Source organism: Mobula birostris, chromosome 9, assembly GCF_030028105.1.
Source record: "Mobula birostris isolate sMobBir1 chromosome 9, sMobBir1.hap1, whole genome shotgun sequence".
In the NCBI taxonomy this organism is placed as follows: Eukaryota; Metazoa; Chordata; class Chondrichthyes; order Myliobatiformes; family Myliobatidae; genus Mobula; species Mobula birostris.
Genome location: NC_092378.1, coordinates 127,260,501 through 127,279,357, shown reverse-complemented (window position 1 = coordinate 127,279,357; position 18,857 = coordinate 127,260,501). Strand labels below are relative to the sequence as shown.

Here is an 18,857-nt window from a genome sequence, read left to right as displayed (position 1 = left end):
TTTCATATGCATTTCTTGCCATCGCACATCATTAAACTTTTTTTTAAACTCTGTGTTGCAAATAATGATATAATGGCTTGATTATTTAAAATGTTTACATTTTATAGTTTAGAAACCGAGTGTCATTCCAGTCAGGAAATCAGTGTCTATGGAAACGGAAACAAATTAACCTTCCAGGTAGAATACCTTAAAAAATGGTGCAAAAAGATAGAAAATGTTTTTTTTTTAAAAATATGAATGAAAAACGCTAAAGCAGTAAGTAATGTTTCTATAATCATAACTTTAGTGCTGCATTTTTAAATGAATCAGAAAGCTGTGTCTTCAATTCTTGCCATAGACTTGCGTATAGAAATAAAGGATGGCTTAAAATGAATCTCAGGGTTGTATGTTGTGACATACATTTACTTTGATAATTAATTTACTTTGAGCTTTGAAACACAGAACCAGCTGCTTTCTTCAGTGGATGTAAAATATTCCATGGCACTATTTCATAGAAAAACTCAAGAATTATTTCCAGTACCCTAGCCAACCTTTCTCTCTCAGCCAAGGTGTTTTAAACACAATATGGTCTTTAATCACATTATTATTTGCATAAGGTGCAGTCTTTTGTACCTTACAGGGATGGTTAGACTTCAGTCATACTTAACTGGGTGTGAGGAGTCTTGAGACTTCCTCAAAGGCATTGTAGAAAAACAGGTTGTTAAATTGCTGTTACACTGATCATTTGATCTTTAATTTATTTCTCACACTTTACAATATTTGTAAATTATACAAAATATTTGTCATTAATAAAGGTCTTACACTTGGCTCCCTAAGCATTATGACAAAGCATCCCATGTTCTAATAAGACTCTGGAAAAAGTCATATTGTCTTAATTACTGTCCAACCGTAATCCTACATTTTACTTCTTAGAAGATCATAGGCTTATAAAGATGAAAACCCATTGTCTTTTCTCTGTTTAAAAAAAACATTTTTAAAATTGACCTCCTCTTATGCCAAGATGAGACCACACTCAGGGTGGAGGAGCAACACCTTATTTCCTGTCTGGGTAGCCTCCATCCTGATGCCGTTAATAAGAATTTTTTCTTCCAGTAAACAAGTTTTCTTCCCCCGCCCCCCCTCCTCTATTCCCCACTCTGACATTGTACCTCTTCACACCTGCCTATTACTTCCCCAGATCCTCTCCTCCTTCCCTTTCTCCTGTGGTCCACTCTCCTCTCCTATCAGATTCTTTCTTCTCCAACTATTGACCTTTCCCATCCACCTGGCTTCACCTATCACCTACCAGCTAGCCTCCTTCCCCTCCTCCCCACCCAACCTTTTTATTCTGGCATCTTCCCCTTCCTTCCGGATGGATTTTGCCCGAAAAGTTAACAATGTGTTCATTTCCATAGATGCTGCCTGAACCACTGAGTTCTTCCACCTTTTTGTGTGTATTGTTTTAAAATTCTCAGTTATGTTCCATGTTTCACTGGCAATAAGGCTGAGTATGAAAGGTCACTGAATTTATTTTACTCTCCTTAGATGTTGCCTTACCTGTTAAAATTTCCATCATTCTGATTTTTTTAATATTATTCTTGTATGTTTGCCTATAATATTCTTAGGAATCAAACATATATATTGAAAGCTCTGTAAATTCAGCTTGACTTGACAGGTGCTGGTTAATTGATTGAATCTGCCAGTTCTGTCCATCTATCAGTCTGACCACTTCCTCTGGAACACTGATTGCTAGAACAGAGACATTATTAAATGTTGAAGTAATACTAAAGTAGTTTTTATTGTAATCATATTCCTCTTTTTATTGCTCCTCTCATCTTTAGTTATTTGTGTGTGTGTGTGATTTTTTTTATAAAGGTAGTTACACAGACTATGAATTTATAACTCTGATAACTCTGAACACTGATAACAATGGCCATCTACTGCAGAGTATTTCTTCAAAATATTAAGAATAATAATGGGAATTCTAGATTTAATAGAGTAATTAAGAAATTCAGTAGCCTATTATGACTGCAGTATACAACAACAATTTTCCTATTAATGAGGGGAAAAGACCCAAGATGATTCAGAGGAATATTATCAGCCACAAATCTGATGCTAAGCTAACCAAGGGATATTAGGACAGACTTATTTTGAATAGCAGCAAGAAGAAAGGAGATTAAGATAAGGAATTCCAGAATTTGATGTCCGGTCAACCAAATGATGAGAATTTGGGAAACTGCAAAAGGCCAGGATTGAAAGAGTGCAGTTATCTATTGTTAAACTGGAGCAGGCAACAGATGTGGGAAGGGTGAAACAAAGAAAAATTTGAAAATCAAGAGACAAATTTTAAAATAGATGTTTTGTTTAATCAAGTACCACAAGTGAATATGAGTTGTGGGTGATTGGGACTTAAGTTTATAAATTGAGCTGTAGAATTTTGATAAGCTGAAGTTGATTTATCAGGAATGTAATATAGTAGAAAATTCCTGAATTAATAGCTGAGGTGTGGACAGAAATAGACAGTGTTATGAAAATCTACATTAAGGTTGTCCAGGTGACGGAGTAAATATTATGTAATTCCTTTGGTGCAGCATCAGACAGTTGCTGGGAAGAGCTGATGCATTTTCAGGTGAAGCTGCCAAAAGTAATGTAGATAAGACTTTGGACCCATACAGCATAGAAACTAATCCTTCAACCCACCAAATCAATGCTAACCATCAGGTAGTCATCCATACAAATTCCATTTACCAGAATTTAGTACATAGCTTTCCTTGCCTTGGTAATTCAAATACTCATCTAGATGCAGTGTGTTTCAGATTGCAATTAACCACTGAGTGGGGGGAAAAAAAAACTCCTACCACGGAGATAAATTTTTATTTTACTAACTGCCCTATACATACCTGTCACACTTTTGTATTTTTCTATCATGTTTCTGCAACCCCCTCCCCCATCCCACCAGCCTCCACTGCTCCAAAGAAAAGAAGGGATGGGGGAGTTAAAAATAAATTCTTGAACTTCATTTAAGACAATGCCATAAGAACAAGAACAAAAGAAGAACAACCATTGATGGTGATTCCTTGCCTATGGCTAGAGATAAGACCATAAGATATAGGATTAGAAGTGAGATACATACAGAATATAGAAAGATAAAGGGTAACTATAGTTCCATAGTTCAAGGGGAGACCTATAACCAGAAGGGCTGGGAAGGTGGTGTGACTACAGGAGGACACGGAGCGACCACTCTCCGCTGAACATTGACGACTCCTCCGTAGAGATCGTTAAGAGCCCCAAAATTTCTTGGTGTTCGCCTGGTGGAGAATCTCACCTGGTCCCTCAACACTAGCTCCATAGCCAAGAAAGCCCAGCAGCGTCTCTACTTTCTGCAAAGGCTGAGAAAAGTCCATCTCCCACCCCCCATCCTCACCACATTCTATAGAGGTTGTATTGAGAGCATCCTGAGCAGCTGCATCACTGCCTGGTTCAGAAATTGCACCATCTCGGATCGTAAGACCCTGCAGCGGATAGTAAGGTCAGCTGAGAAGATCATTGGGATCTCTCTTCCTGCCATCACAGACACTTACACGACACGCTGCATCCGCAAAGCAAACAGCATTATGAAGGACCCCATGTACCCCTCATATAAACTCTTCTCCCTCCTGCCATTTGGAAAAAGGCACTGAAGCATTTGGGCTCTCACAGCCAGACTATGTAACAGTTTCTTCCCCCAAGCCATCAGACTCCTCAATACCCAGAGCCTGGCTTGACACCAACCTACTATACCTTCTACTGTGCCTACTGTCTTGTTTATTAGTTATTATTATTTATTGTAGTGCCTGCACTGTTTTGTGCACTTTATGCAGTCCTGGATTGGTCTGTAGTCTAGTGTAGTTTTTGTGTTTTTTCTTACGTAGTTCAGTGTAGTTTTTGTATTGTATTGTTTCATGTAGCACCATGGTCCTGGAAAATGTTGTCTCATTTTTACTATATAGTTATGGTTGAAATGACAATAAAAAGTGACTTGACTTGACTAATTGTACCAAAGACTGCAATAAAGTTTCAGGCACATAAGATGTACTTTTGTGTATATCTATCCATGCTACAGAACATTTCAGCTCTGTGACATGCATAGAAATCTTATTGGAGAGTGTTGTGTATGCAGCCCGGTTACACAACAATGCTATTAATAAAAACGCTGGAGATGGACCTAAGTTTCATGGTTCTTTACTGGCAGAATCCGAACTCGGCACATACATACATATCATTACGTGCCTAACAGCGCATGCAACGACGTGTTACTAAAACATAGAGTAGTCCCTTATTATACTGTAGGCTATACGGTACACTCCTCCCCTTTTATTTTAATAGTGTATCAACTTTTTTTACTGGGGCACTATGCAAAACAAATGTTTACCCTTAAAATACAAACACCTACATTTGTTTACTTAGTAATTTAATAATATAAAATTATAACAAGGTAACGTAATAACATCAAATTATAACAAGCCTTTTTTTTTCTACTATTGGTCTAAGACCGATTTATAACTCAAGTCTCTGGGGAGGTCTTCTCTGCCTCTCCAGGTAACGTCTGTCCTGAAACGTTTGCTTTGGGGAATGAGTCTCCACAGGTACATCAGGTGTGTCATCAGCACTGATGACAGGCTTACCTGTAGATGAGGCTGATGTGCTCACATCAGGAGTGCTTGCTTCCATGTCCGGGGAGTCCGGGCAAGGTGTTGTTGTGTTTTTCACCTGAGCATCCAGGATTTTGTCCACATGACGTCTCCATACGTTCTCTCCCACCTTCACTGTATACATCTATGGCCCGTCTATGGCAGAACTTGTACCTGGCTGCCACTTTTCAGTCCAGTAATCACGTGCAAGAACTGACTGTCCCACACTGAAGTTCCGTGTTGACTTAGCATTCAAGTGTTTGAACTGTCAGTTCTTCACATCACGCAGTACACCTGGTTTGAGAAGATGCATGCAAGACCTCAGGTTCCTGTTCAGAAACATCATTGCTGGAGTCCGATTAGTGATTGCATGTACTGCATTACGATAGGCAAGGAGGAAGATGTGTATCTTGTGTTGCAGTGGTTGATTTTCACTGCCTATTGCCTTGATGGCTTTCTTGAATGTCTGCACAAATCTTTCTGCCAAGCCATTTGTGGATGGATGGGAAGGGGCAGATGTAAAGTGCTTGATTCCATTGTTCTTCACAAAACTCTGGATTTCTTCAGAGACAAATTGTCATCCATTGTCTGTGCAGATTTGTTCTGGCATGCCATCCTGGCGAACAGGGTCCTCAGAACTGTAATGGTCTTTTCCGATGTGGTTGTCTTCATTTTGATGACATCCGGCCATTTGGAATGCACCAACAGCGATTTAAAAAGATAGAGTGCATGAATGGTCCAGCAAAGTCAATGTGCACTCATTGCCATGGTGATGAGGGCCACTCCCATGGATGGAGAGGGGCTTGTGGTGGGGTGTTCTGGATCTTTTGACATCCAGAGCAGTTCTTGGTCAAGTCCTCAATCTGTTTATCGATTCCTGGCCACCACACAGAGGCACAGGCAAGACTTTTCATCTTCATGGTACCAAGGTGCCCCTCGTGCAGTTCCTCCAGCACTCTGGTGCGTAGCTTGGGAGGAATCACAACTCGTGAGCCACACATTAGTGTTCCCTGACACACTGACAACTGCTCCTTCCTCACTGAGAAGGCTGGAAACAGTGTGTTACCCCGTGCTGGCCATCCCTTTACCATGATGTCATACACTTTTGACAACATAGGGTCATTGCGTGTTTCCCTTTCAATGAGGCTGTTTGTCACTGGTAATTGTTCAGCTATTGTTGTGTGAAAGACCTCTGCTGAATCCATTTGTGTAGTTATCTCAGAAGTCAGCAGTGGTAAACGTGACAAACCATCTGCGTTGCCATGTTGCTTGGCCCCCTTGTGTTCAATGTCATACATGTGACCTCCTAAGAAAAGAGACCATCGCTGCAGCCTTTGTGATGTCATCACTGGAACGCCTTTTCTTGGGTTGAAGATTGACACGAGAGGCTGATGGTCAGTCAACAGGGTAAACTTTTGGCCATACAGATAGTGACTGAATTTCTTGACTCTCCACACGAGGCTTAGGGCCTCTCTGTCAATCTGTGCGTAGTTGTGTTCAGCTGAAGTTAGCATTCTTGAGGCAAAGGCTATTGGTCTTTCTGAGCTATCTGGAAACTTGCACGATAACACAGCTCCAGTCCCATGCCGTGAGGCATCACAAACTAGTTGGATTGGTAAGGAGAGGTCAAAGTGTGTGAGCACCCCTTCTGAAGTTATAAGTCTTTTAGTTTCTTGAAATGCTTTCTCACAGCTCTCAGTCCACTTCCATTGTGTCCCTGTCTATAATTGTGCATTTAGTGGGTGTAGGACTGTGGATAGGTGAGGCAAGAACTTGTGGTAATAGTTCACTAGACCAAGATACGCTCTCAGCTGAGACACATTTCCAGGTGCTGGTGCCTTAAGCACAGCTTCTATCTTGTCTTGAGACATGTGTAAGCCATCCTTGTTGATCACATGCCCACAGTATGAGATTTCCTTTTTGAAAAACTCACATTTCTGTCGATTAGCCCTGAGCCCATATTCTCGTAACCTGGTGAGCACTCGTTCAAGGTTAGAAAGATGTTTGTCATCATCTTTGCCCGTGACAATGATGTCATCCAGGTAACACTGAGTCCCTGGAATCCCCTGCAGGACCTGGTCCTTTGCCAGATTGCAGGAGCTGATGCTATCCCAAACACCAACCTGTTGTACTGGTAAAGTCCTTTGTGTGTATTTACTGTCAGTTATTTCTTGGATGCTTCATCGATTTCCATTTGGAGATAAGCCTGGGCCAAATCCATTTTTGTGAAATGTTCCCCTCCTGACAGGGAAGCAAAGATGTCCTCAATACGGGATAGGGAATACTGTACCGTGCGGAGAACTGGGTTAACAGTCACTTTAACGTCTCCACATATGTGCACCTTGCTTGGTTTTCCTGGTTTTGTGCTGGAGGTTTTCTTCATCACTGGAACAATAGGTATAGCCCATTCACTCCAATCCACCTTTGACAGGACCCCAGTCTGCTCCAGATTTTTCAGCTCTACCTCTACTATAGGCCAGATTGCATATGGCACTGGTCTGGATTTGTGAAATTTTGGACATGCATTTTCTTCAATCTCAGTCTTTGCCTTCATGTGCTGAAATGTTCTTATTCCTTTCATGAACACTTCCTCAGAGTCAGCAAGTATTTGTGACAGTCTCTCAGATGTAGCCTTGCTGCCCTCCTTTGCTGACACAACTAGTGCCTTGATGGTGTGTCAATCCAACTGGATTTTCCTGAGCCATTCACGTCCCAGCAATGGTGGTCCTCCATTTCTCGGTGCATAGAGGCTCAGCTGCTGTGTTTTGTCTCCGTAGGTCACTGTCACTTTAATTTTGCCTTTGGGACGCACTTTCTGCCCTGTCTAAGTCTTTAGCGGTAGTTTAGTTCGTTTCAGAGGTATGTGAGAAAACAGTCATTTGTAGTCATGTACAGAGATCACTGTTAAAGCTGAGCCTGTGTCCAACTCCATTTTCAGTCTCACACCTGCCACTTGTGGAGTGACCAATATTACTCTTCGATCATCTGTTTCTTTCACGCTGTGAAGTTGCAGACAAGACAATTCACTTTTGTCTGTGTCGGTTTCACCAGAACTGCTTTCTTTCATTTTGTGTACATTGTTGTATTTTCTTTTCTGGGGTTTCTTATTTCTCTGTATTTTGTCCTTTTTCTGCTGTTTACTAGCTTTGCATACTCTGCCAATGTGGCCCTGTTTTGCACAGTTTCTGCATTCTTTGTCTTTAAACCAACAGTCATCAGGGTCATGTGACCTGTTCCCACAACAGTAACATTTCTTTCCTTCATTTCTGTTCAGTGACAGTTTATTGGTAGCATATTCCAGAGATTTTTGTTGCATCTCGGAAGCACCCTGTGCTGCTGTTTCCAATGATATTGCAATATTCAGTGCCTTCTCTAATGTAAGGTCTCTTTCACACAGAAGCTTCTGTGTGGTTTCACAGTGCATGCCACACACTAACCTGTCCCTTAATGCATCTGATAGACCAGCTCCAAATTGGCAATGTTCTGATAATTTGCGTAATTCAGCACAATATTCAGAAATGCTTTCACTTTTGCTCTGATTCTGTATAATAAGGGACTACTTTATGTTTTAGTAACACGTTGTTGCATGTTGTGAAATTTAAATCTTTCATCAATGACCAGTGGTTTGGGGTTTAAATTCTGTTGGAGAGTGTCTACTGTTTGCTTGAATGTTTTGTCAGCTGGCTTTTCAGGGGTTAACAAGCTCTGTAGCAGCCCATATGTTTTTGCCCCCATAATACTGAGTAAGACGTTGGCTTTCTTTTCGTCATTAACACCGTTAGCCTCGCAATGTAACTCCACTATTTCAACATCAGTTGCCCAGTCTTCAATGCCACTATCAACTGCTGCAATGGTTCCAGTCATCGCCATCTTTGTTATGTTAATTTAGCCCTGTTTTCCCCTTGTTTCATTTGACTCACATGTCCTTTTTGCTAGCACAACGAGCGCACGCTGTCTAGATGCGTCTAGATTCTCTCTCTTCTCCGAGTGTCGTTATCAACTAAAACACGGCATTCGGATAAGATGTAGGTTCATAATGCTCGTCGCCAATTTGTTGTGTATGTGGCCTGGTTACACAACAATGCTATTATTAAAAACGCTGGAGACGGGAGCTAAGGTTCATGGTTCTTTACTGGCATAATCGGAACTCGGCACACATGTACAGATCAATATGTGCCTAATAGTGCATGCTCAATATGCACCTAATAGTACATGCAACAATGTGTTGCTAAAACATAAAGTAGTCCCTTATTATACTGAAGGCTATACGGTACAGAGAGGTTCATGTGGCATAGTAGAAAATATAGAATTAGATTTGTAAAATAACGACACATCTAAGGCCTTTTGAAAGGAAAAAGAGGTTTGGGATGAAGCAATACTTAAGTGACAAATGGGTTGAGGATGATTGTCCTTTTGAGGAAAAAGGTAATGAAGGGGAGGGATATAGTACCTCTAAGGAGAGTAATTTTACAGATATTAACTAACATGGAATCAAGGAAAAGAGCTTGACCAGTAGGCTCAAGGGAACAGGAGGTGATACCTATGGATAAGATGAAATTGAAAAGAAAATGGAGTACTAGAAAGTAGAAAAAGATGCAAATCCAAGACTGGGGCACAGTTTCAGAATTAGGGGTGAGCAATTTCGGACTGAGATGAGGAGAAATTTCTTCATGCAGAGCAGGATTGAGTCCCTGCCTGGAAGACTTTAGAGGTGCAGTCATTAAGTTCAATCAAAATGCGGAATGGTAGATTGCAGTATATTATGGGGTATGGGGATAGTGCATAAGATTATGCTGAGGTAATAGATCAAATATGAATAATATGGAGAGTTTTCCATTAGAAGACGTAGAAGGGAGCAGAATTAGGATGCAAATTGAGCACTTGGTGGAAGTATTTTATAAGTTAGTAATCAGAACAAGCCTTATCTGTGAGTGACACAATATTAAAAACTAATTATGATATTACTCATGGCAAATCACTGTTTCCTAATGTGGTGGTTTGCCGTTCTACTCTATTATTATAGTTGCTATACAATGCAAGATGTGTTGCCTTGAGTTTATTTGGTTCATCAAAGAAAAGTTTATCACTAAATTATTATTTGCATTCTTTTCTTCTTTCAAATAGTTTGATTTAATAACATGAGTTTTAATTTTTCCTAATTCCACTCCCCCTTTTCTCTTACCTAACTTTACTTCCCCTTTTTCTCTGATTTTTTAAAAAAATTCAGCCTTTTTCAACCTTTTTTCTCTTCTTTCCCTGTTCTTTCTAAACATAGAAAACATAGAAAACCTACAGCACAATACAGGCCCTTCGGCCCACAAAGTTGTGTCGAACATGTCCCTACCTTAGAAATTACTAGGGTTACCCGTAGCCCTCTATTTTTCTAAGCTCCATGTACAGGAGCGACGGAGGATGAGAGATGACCTGACAGAGGTGTATAAGATGATGAGAGACATTGATCATGTGGATAGTCAGAGGCTTTTTCCCAGGGCTGAAATGGCTGCCACAAGAGGGCACAGCTTTAAGATGCTTGGGAGTAGGTACAGAGGAGATGTCAGGGGTAAGTTTTTTATGCAGAGAGTGGTGAGTGCGTGGATTGGGCTGCCAGCAACTGTGGTAGATGCGGATACAATAGGGCCTCTTAAGAGACTTTTGGATAGGTACATGGAGCTTAGAAATAGACCATATGCCTTCTTAACCACAGAGTCAATCTGTGCTGCTACTTTGAGCATCCTATGGACTGGGACCCTAAGATCCTTCTGATCGTCCACACTGCCAAGAGTCTTACCATTAATACTATTTTCTGCCATCATATTTGACCTACCAAAATGAACTACTTCACACTTCTACATTCTGATTTTCTCCTAGCCTCTTTTTCTGTGGCTTTTGTACATGAATTGATTTAATACTGAAATTACCTCGGACAGAAAGAGCGATAGTTGGTGGCAGCAGTGCAATTGACTAAAAAACACTGCCACGATGAACCTGCAGTTACCGCAGCTGATTCTGACCAAAAGTCAGATGTCAGAGCTGGCATTTGTGCGGAACTTCCTGTGACTGGGTTTCCCCTAGAAGCTCTAGTTTCCTCCTATAGTTCATAAGTGCTGCTGGTGAAGTTAATTATTAGTAAAGTGTTCCTAAGGCAGGTGATTAGAAGAAGAATAGGTTATATGGATGTCGAAGTCCATTGTCATATGGAAAAATATTTATGCACAGGTTCAAATAAAAACTTACATGCAGCATCACAGGTGCATACCATCATATAAGCAGCATTCACAATAAAAGCACAAATTATACACAATTTTACCAGAAATAACGCAATCAGAACAAAAATAATTTAAGTCCTTTGCAGTGTGAAGTGATCAAAGTGGTCATAGTGTACTTAACGCTAGTGATTATGGATGTGCAGAGTGATTTAAGAAGTAAATTGTTGAAGTAGCTGGTTTTGAACTTGGCAGTGTGTGCCTCCAGGCTTCTGCACTCCTGCCTGATGGTAACTGTAAGAAGATGAGTGACACAAGGATGTGAGAAATACTATCTCATAAGATATCGTTTGGTTTCATGGTGATAGCAGCAGAGAATTGTAATCAGCTGAATATTATTCATGTGCCACCATGTTACTATTGAATATAATTGTGAATTATTAGGTATGCCTGCTCATTAATGTAAATATCGAATCAGCCAATCATGTAGAAGCAACTCGATGCAGGCACGTCCAAGAGGTTCAGCTGTTGTTCAAATCAAACATCAGAATGGAGAAGAAATGTGATCTAAGTGGCTTTGACCATGGAATGATTGTTGGGGTGGTTTGAGTATCTCAGAAACTGCTGATCTCCTGGGATTTCTCACACAACAGTCTCTAAACTTTAGAGTATGGTAAAAACAACAACAGCAAAACAAAAGTTCATCCAGTGAGCAACAGTTCTGTGGGCAAAAATGCCTTGTTAATGAGAAAGGTCAGAGGAGATTGGCCAGGCTGTTTCAAGTTGACAGGAAGGTGACAGTAATTTAAACAACCACGGATTACAACAGTGATGTACAGAAAAGCATCTCTGAAAGCACGACATGTCAAACCTTGAAGAGGATGGGTTACAGCAGCAGAAGACTATGAACATTTGCTCAGTGGCCACTTTATTGGGTACAGAAGGTATTTAATAATGTGGCCACTGAGTGTAAAATTCCAATGAAAAGTGAGAAGTGTGCAAAGAATCTATTAAACAATGGAGATAAGTGACAAATAAAATTCAATGTGGGGAAAATTAGATTTTTCGCTTTACTGGGCAAACAATAAAACAGAACATCTTCTAAACTTGTAGAACAAAAACCAAAGAAATCTCAACATTGAGAGGGATCTTGTTATGGTTATTCACAAACTATAGGGAGTTGACAACGCAGTACTGCAAACAATTAGAAAAACAAATGGCATGGTTGCCCTTAATGTAAGAAGTTTGGAATACAAAAATGAGGAAATCATTGTGCAGAACTTGCATGTTTCCATAACTGGAGTTTTCATCTGCAGAAGGAAGGACATGTTTCCTTTAAAGCAGAGATATTTTAAAGAATGAGATTGTCTGAAGGGATATGAGAGGGTAAATGCTGGGAAGTTCTTTCTGTAGGTGATACAACTGGGGAGCATAACAAACTTACCACTTTGATCTGAACAAAGGATGAATTTTATCACTCAGGCAGCAGTGGATCTGCAAATTGTCAACCCCCAAGCATTGTGGATCACATTGAAAACTGAGGGTGATTTTGATTTGGATGATAGTGAAGTCACTTCACATGGAGAGAGGGCTGGAAAACGGTACTAAAGTAAATCTCAGCTATGATCTTGATAAAGGGTGACACAGTTAGAAAGGCAAATGGACTATGCAAGCTTTTATTGCTTATTCTTTCATCTTCTCCCTTCCTTTCCAGTCCCAATGAAATGTTGACTATTTATTCCTTTTCACAGATGCTCTCTGACCTGCTGAGTTCTTCCAGTATTTGCAGAATCTCTTGTGTTTATGAGTTAATGCTCCACTGTGAAGTCTCTTCGAGGTATGCCTTCCCTGAAGAAGTTTAAATCTTTTCTTCGATGGGAGTTCAGTGAGACCCTCTCTCTCTGTTCCCCCTTGTGATCTCGGCTGCCCTCTGACCATGTCATCTTCCAGATTCATGACCACAGCCACTTACTCTTCCTAGGTTGTCCTCCATCCCCGTCCCCCTACCTTTTTATTCTGCTGTCTTCCCCCATTCTTCCCAGTCCTGATGAAGGGTCTCGGCCCAAAACGCGTCTGTTTATTCATTTCTACAGAAGCTGCCAGACCTACTGAGTTCCTCCAGCGTTTAGTGTGTGTTGTTTTGGACCTGGTTAATATTCTCCAGTGATAAGAACTGGTACCTGAGCTTGGGAGCAACCTGTCTGTGAAAACAGTCCATCCGTTGCTCTTGAAAGATAAAATGACGATTACCAAAACAATGTATCACAGAGACACTGGCTACTGGTACTGAATTTTTTATTTTAGATATTTTCAAAACATAATTTGTTAAAGGTAATAGTTCCTCCCATCCCAAAGGTACTTGACAATTTTGTTAAGAACTCTTGCCTCTTGTTTCCTTTTTAATTTGTTGCATCTTCTATGGTTAGTCAGTTGTAAATATTGGAAAAGTGAACATGGGGTGGATTTCTTGGTTGGGAATTTCAAGCACATGGAATAGTATGGTGCCTTGAGACATCTACATTCCCTTCACAGTTGTTGTACAGATCAAACATCAGAATAGAGAAGGAATGTGATCTAAGTGACTTTGACTGTGGAATGATAGTTGGGGTGATTTGAGTGACTCAGAATTTGCTGGTCTCCCGGGATTTCTAATAGAGCAGGAGTTCTCAACCTTTTTTATGCCATGGATCCTGGCCATTAACCGAGGAGTGTGGACCCTAGGATGGGAATCTCTGTTTTAGATGGAGTTTGATTGGCACTTCAATACGGTTTGGTATTGTTCTATATTTCTTATTGTCGTTACCCAATACAAGTATGCCCCCTTGAAATCTCCAGCTGTCTGAGCAGCCACAGAAGTTAAGGAAAAGAGTTCCAAATATCTTCTATGCTTCACCAGACTAAGTGTTCCTGATTTGTTTCAGATTAGCATAGCTTTGTTTTGGAAACACTCAGTAAGTCAGGCAGCAACTACGGAAAGTGAGACTGAGTCAATGTTTCAGGTTTAAAGCCCTTCATCAGAACTGGGAATGTGAAAAAGTAAGTTATAGAAAAACTCTGATAACCTGTTGTTCCTTTGTTCATAAATCCCAATCATTCAGCATTTGGCCGATCAGGACCCATTTCCTGTAGCCCTGTTTTAAACTTGCCAGTGACCTGTTTCCTGAACTCCCTTTTACACTCAGAGAATTTATTGGAAAGTTCAGTATATTACTGTGAACATCTTTAAAAAGTGGATTCAAACTTTGTTGTATTATTAATAGGATGTTATCTAATAATGTGAAAAATCTGCTGGAATGGCACCAAAGAGGTCCTCAGCATGCCACATTATCAGAGTTTCACTGTAATTTGCATGGGGGCTGAAAAACTCAAAGGCAGCCACAAAACAGAGAAACACAATAGAACCCATTAAAGAAAACCCACATAATAAAGACTATTAAACACCCAATGTCTGAAACAAAGAACAAATCATGCTGACAATAAAAAAGTGAACAAATAACACACAGAACATTCACCGCAGAGTCCCCGAAGGTGAGTCCACAGCCACAGTGCCTGTTCAGCGCTCAGGTGGGTGAAGCTGGTCCAGGACCCCAATGGCTGCAGGCCATAGTCACAGAACCAGTTCAGCACCTTGCAGAGTGGTGAGCAGAACATTGGTTGGTCCTTTGCCCTTGGCCTTAACGCCTTGATCAAATCACGCAAATAGTAATAATAAAGGTAAACATGAGTCCCTGAAAATAGTCCACAGTTCAATGCTGAGGTGCTGGTGGCTGCAGGGTAAACACTGCTCCCAAACCTGATGGCATGGAACCTAAGACTCCTGAGCCTCCCAGCCAACAGTAGTAACGAGAGAAGGGAGATTGGCCAAATGCTACTCTCATCCTCGACGATTATAATCTTGCTCGACGATTTAGTCAGCGCGGAGAAATGGAGCCAACCACAGGTTTGTCTTCCGCCATCAGGCCTCAACGCTACGTCCTCCCCCAGTGATGTGTCTGCAGTCTCGTTCGCTGAACCACCCCAGAAGATCGCAAACGCGCCAGATCATTTAGTTGGTTCAAAAGAACATCCTTAAAAGGGAAGTTGCATGCTGCAGACTGCAGCAATCGCAATTCAGAAGAAGTACAGCTACCGGTGTATCTAGTAGTTTTGTGAGCTGTCTGCAAAACATCGCCGTTGGTTGCTGGCACCTTCTTGAAGGCAAGAATCTGAGGGAGAGTGGGATGGACAAGTAAGTTGGCTCTAGGTTTTGTATTGCCTCTGCAAACTAAACACAGATGCCTGCAAAATAGTCACGCAATCTACATTTGTGGATGGGACTACATTGGGAAAATAAATACAGTGATCAGAAGAAAGTCAAGTAAATTCTGTAAGTGCTGTTAGCATGGTAGTAAGGAGGGGGGCGGGTGGTAGTGATTTTGATGAGGGAGAACCTCACGGTACTACTAGGAATATACTCTTGGGGGATTGTCCATTGAGCCTGTAGGGGTGGAACTTAGAAATAAGGGGATGATAACTTATGCTAGAGGGCCCCAATTTTCAGCAGGAATTAGAAGATCTACGAGAATGATAGGGTTGTAGTAGTAGGTGATTTAAATTTCCTTAATATTGACCAGGACTGGCATAGTCTAAAGGACTTAGATGGAGCAGAATTTGTTAAATGCATCAAGCAAAGTTTTATCAAAAAGTATGTAGCTGGTGCTGCTAGAGAGGGACAACACTTGACCTCCTGTTTGCAGGTAAACAGACACTTAGCAAGTGTGGGGGTGGGGGGGATAATTCAGGAAACAACATATTCCTGTTAGAGTGAAGGCAAGGATGGTGATTAGTAAGCCTTGGCATCAAGGGATATTGTGATGCCGGTCAGGAAAAAGAAGGAAGCGTATTTCAGGGATATCGCCTTTTGGCCTAAAGAAGTGCTTATGTGGTAATTTGTAGGAATAATAATAATAGATAGTAAAGTTATGTCTATTACATATATTAGGATACTGGTGAAGGGAGGAACAATAGATATACTTACAGTTCCGTACAGTCTTCCAGTTAGGTGTTACTGCTTTGACTATAATAGTTAATTTATGCTAAAAGGTGTTTCAGTGCGAGAGTGATTTCTTCTCTCAGGTGATTATTCTGAAATTGTTTTAAAGAACTTGGTACATGTGGATGGCCTTCTCAGATCATTCATTAGGATGTTGTTATATCTTGCAGTTTTCCACAGTTGAAAATAAATATTGAAATGTATAGTATAAGCACTTAACACACAATTTACCAAAAGGCTCTATCTGCAGGCATTGCTAATCTGTATAAGTACAGGTATTTTAATGCCAATTGACTTCTTAAGTGTAGATGTTAAAATTATATGAAAGATTGATAATGATAGTCAAGAATCATCGGAAAATATGAAAGAGAAACATCAAAGGCAAGTTTAAAAAGAGGATGGAGGTGTGATAAATGTTGTGGTCAGAATACTACAGAAAATAGTTTGATTAAAATGAACTAAGAATAATTTTCTTGGGAATACTAATTTAAAAAAATTAAAGAACAAGAAGTGGTTGACTGGTGTTGCAGAACTTTTATTTTTATTTAAACACAACTATCTAATTAGAGAAACAATTAATGGATATTTCTAATCTACAAACTGGAGGATGCACCTAGACTTGGGAATGAATTGTGTCTTGTGATACAATGATTTTGACATTACAGAACTAGATGGGATACTTCTGATTATTGGTAAAAATGTTAGTATCTACATGATGTATACTTGTCATTTAAACTCTTAGATAGGCACATTTCTCTCTCTGCTGGCCATTACACTGATGGCATTTAGGGCAACAATAAAGGTCCTCCATATCTGGCAGTGCTTAGGATTTCCTTCATTGTGCCGGTAGTTCTGTTTTCATTGTGTTAGTATCTCTGTTTTCACTGCTGTCAGTCATGCAAGTTCCAGGTGGAGACTCAGGAATAACATCTCACTCAGTTGCAGATAGATTCTTTATTGTTGATTCCATAACAATTTTGTTTTACCAGTCAGGGTTGTTAGCCCTGAGCTGAACCCCGGAACCTGGAGGACTGGTGGACCACTCTTAGTCTGGCCTCTACCCTTTGACCTGTTTGGCATGGGTCATCCCACCAAAAGCCAAAACATAAAGTTCTGATTCCAGCCAGCATGGCTCTCTGGGTCAGTGAGGCACGCAAGCCTCCAAGTACTATGACAAGGTTGTGGTCCTCTTGGAGGGGATAGACACATGGTTGAAAGAGGGAAAAAAATGGAGGACTATGTGGGAGAAATAGTTAAACTGTTCTTTCAACAGGTTAAAAGGTCGGCACAACATTTTGGGCCAAAGCACCTGCACTGTGTAATACCGTTCTATGTTCTTCATATGCTTTGTATTCTTTGAGCTACAGAATGTTAGTTGATTGCTGGCTTAGTTACTGGCTTATCCTTTAACTTCCAGGAATCCTTTTATCTATTTTCTCCATAGAAAGTCCATAATCCTGTTTATACTGGAGAACTTTTGTGTATATATAAACTGTTAGGTACAGATAATTTACTTGGGCTTTCATTCCCTCACCTAACTAGTCACAGTCTAGCTATTAACTGGCAAAGGTCCTAAGCAAACTCTTCTCAGGATTCTCAGCAGGCCTTCGGGCACAGTCACGAGTCGGGTCATAAAGACAAATGTATCTTCAGAAAATTGGTATGCTCAAGCAATCCTCAGCAACTGAACAAAATGGGCAGAACTTTGCCGTACACCAAAATTCTGTTTCTTGACTTGTTTTTACAAGTGTCTACAAGCTCTCCTCTACAATCACTCTGAGCACCGGTGCCCCACAAGGCTGTGTACTCAGCCCCCTGCTGTACTCACTGTACACCCATGATTGTGTAGCCAAGTTTTGATCGAACTCAATATATAAGTTTGCTGATGACACAACAACTGTAGGCCGTATCTCGGGTAATGATGAGTTTGAATACAGAGAGGAAATTAAGAACCTGGTGGCATGGTGCGAAGACAATAACCTATCCCTCAATGTCAGCAAGACGAAGGAATTGGTTGTTGACTTCAGAAGGAGTAGCGGACCGCATGACCCAATTTTCATCGTAGTGTGCAAGTGGAATAGGTCAAAAGCTTTAAGTTCCTTGGGGTCAATATCACAAATGACCTGACTTGGTCCAACCAAGCAGAGTCCACTGCCAAGAAGGCCCAACAGTGCCTTTACTTCCTGAGGAAGCTAAGGAAATTTGGCCTGTCCCCTAAAACCCTCACTAATTTTTATAGATGCACTGTAGAAAGCATTCTTCTGGGGTGAATCACAACCTGGTATGGAAGTTGTCCTGTCCGAGACCAGAAGAAGCTGCAGAAGATCGTGAACACAGTGCAGCACATCACAGAAACCAATCTTCCGTCCTTGGACTCACTTTACACCACACGCTGTCGGAGCAGTGCTGCCAGGATAATCAACGACGTGACTCACCCAGCCAACACACTTTTCGTCCCTCTTCCCTCAGAAGAAGGCTCAGGAGCTTGAAGACTCGTACAGCCAGATTTGGGAACAGCTTCTTTCCAACTGTGATAAGACTGCTGAACAGATCCTGACCCGGATCTGGGCCGTACCCTCCAAATATCCGGATCTGCATCTTGGTTTTTTTTTGCACTACCTTACTTTCCATTTTTATATTTTCTATTTATAATTTATAATTTAAATTTTTAATAGTTACTATTGATTTGTAATCCAGGGAGCGGGAAGCGCAGAATCAAATATCACTATGATGATTGTATGTTCTAGTATCAATTGTTTGGCGACAATAAAGTATAAAGAATCAAGTATGTATGTACAACTTGAGAACAAAAGTATGCCATCCAGAACTTCAGGCTCTTTCTAACATTTAGTAAGAACATGTTTGATCTGATCATAATCTAAATTATATAATGCTACCAGTTACTATTGTGGTAGGGGATCACATGCACCAAACAAATGCAGATTTGAAGGTGAAACTTGCGGAAAATACAAC

The 18,857-nt window shown here is 40.6% G+C and overlaps 1 protein-coding gene across 3 annotated transcripts in view; it reads left to right on the top strand.

The window, feature by feature from the left end:
- tmc5 (transmembrane channel like 5) overlaps positions 1-18,857 on the top strand; it is a 119,801-nt gene that overhangs the window by 589 nt on the left and 100,355 nt on the right. The gene's annotated exons all lie outside the window — the stretch shown is intronic.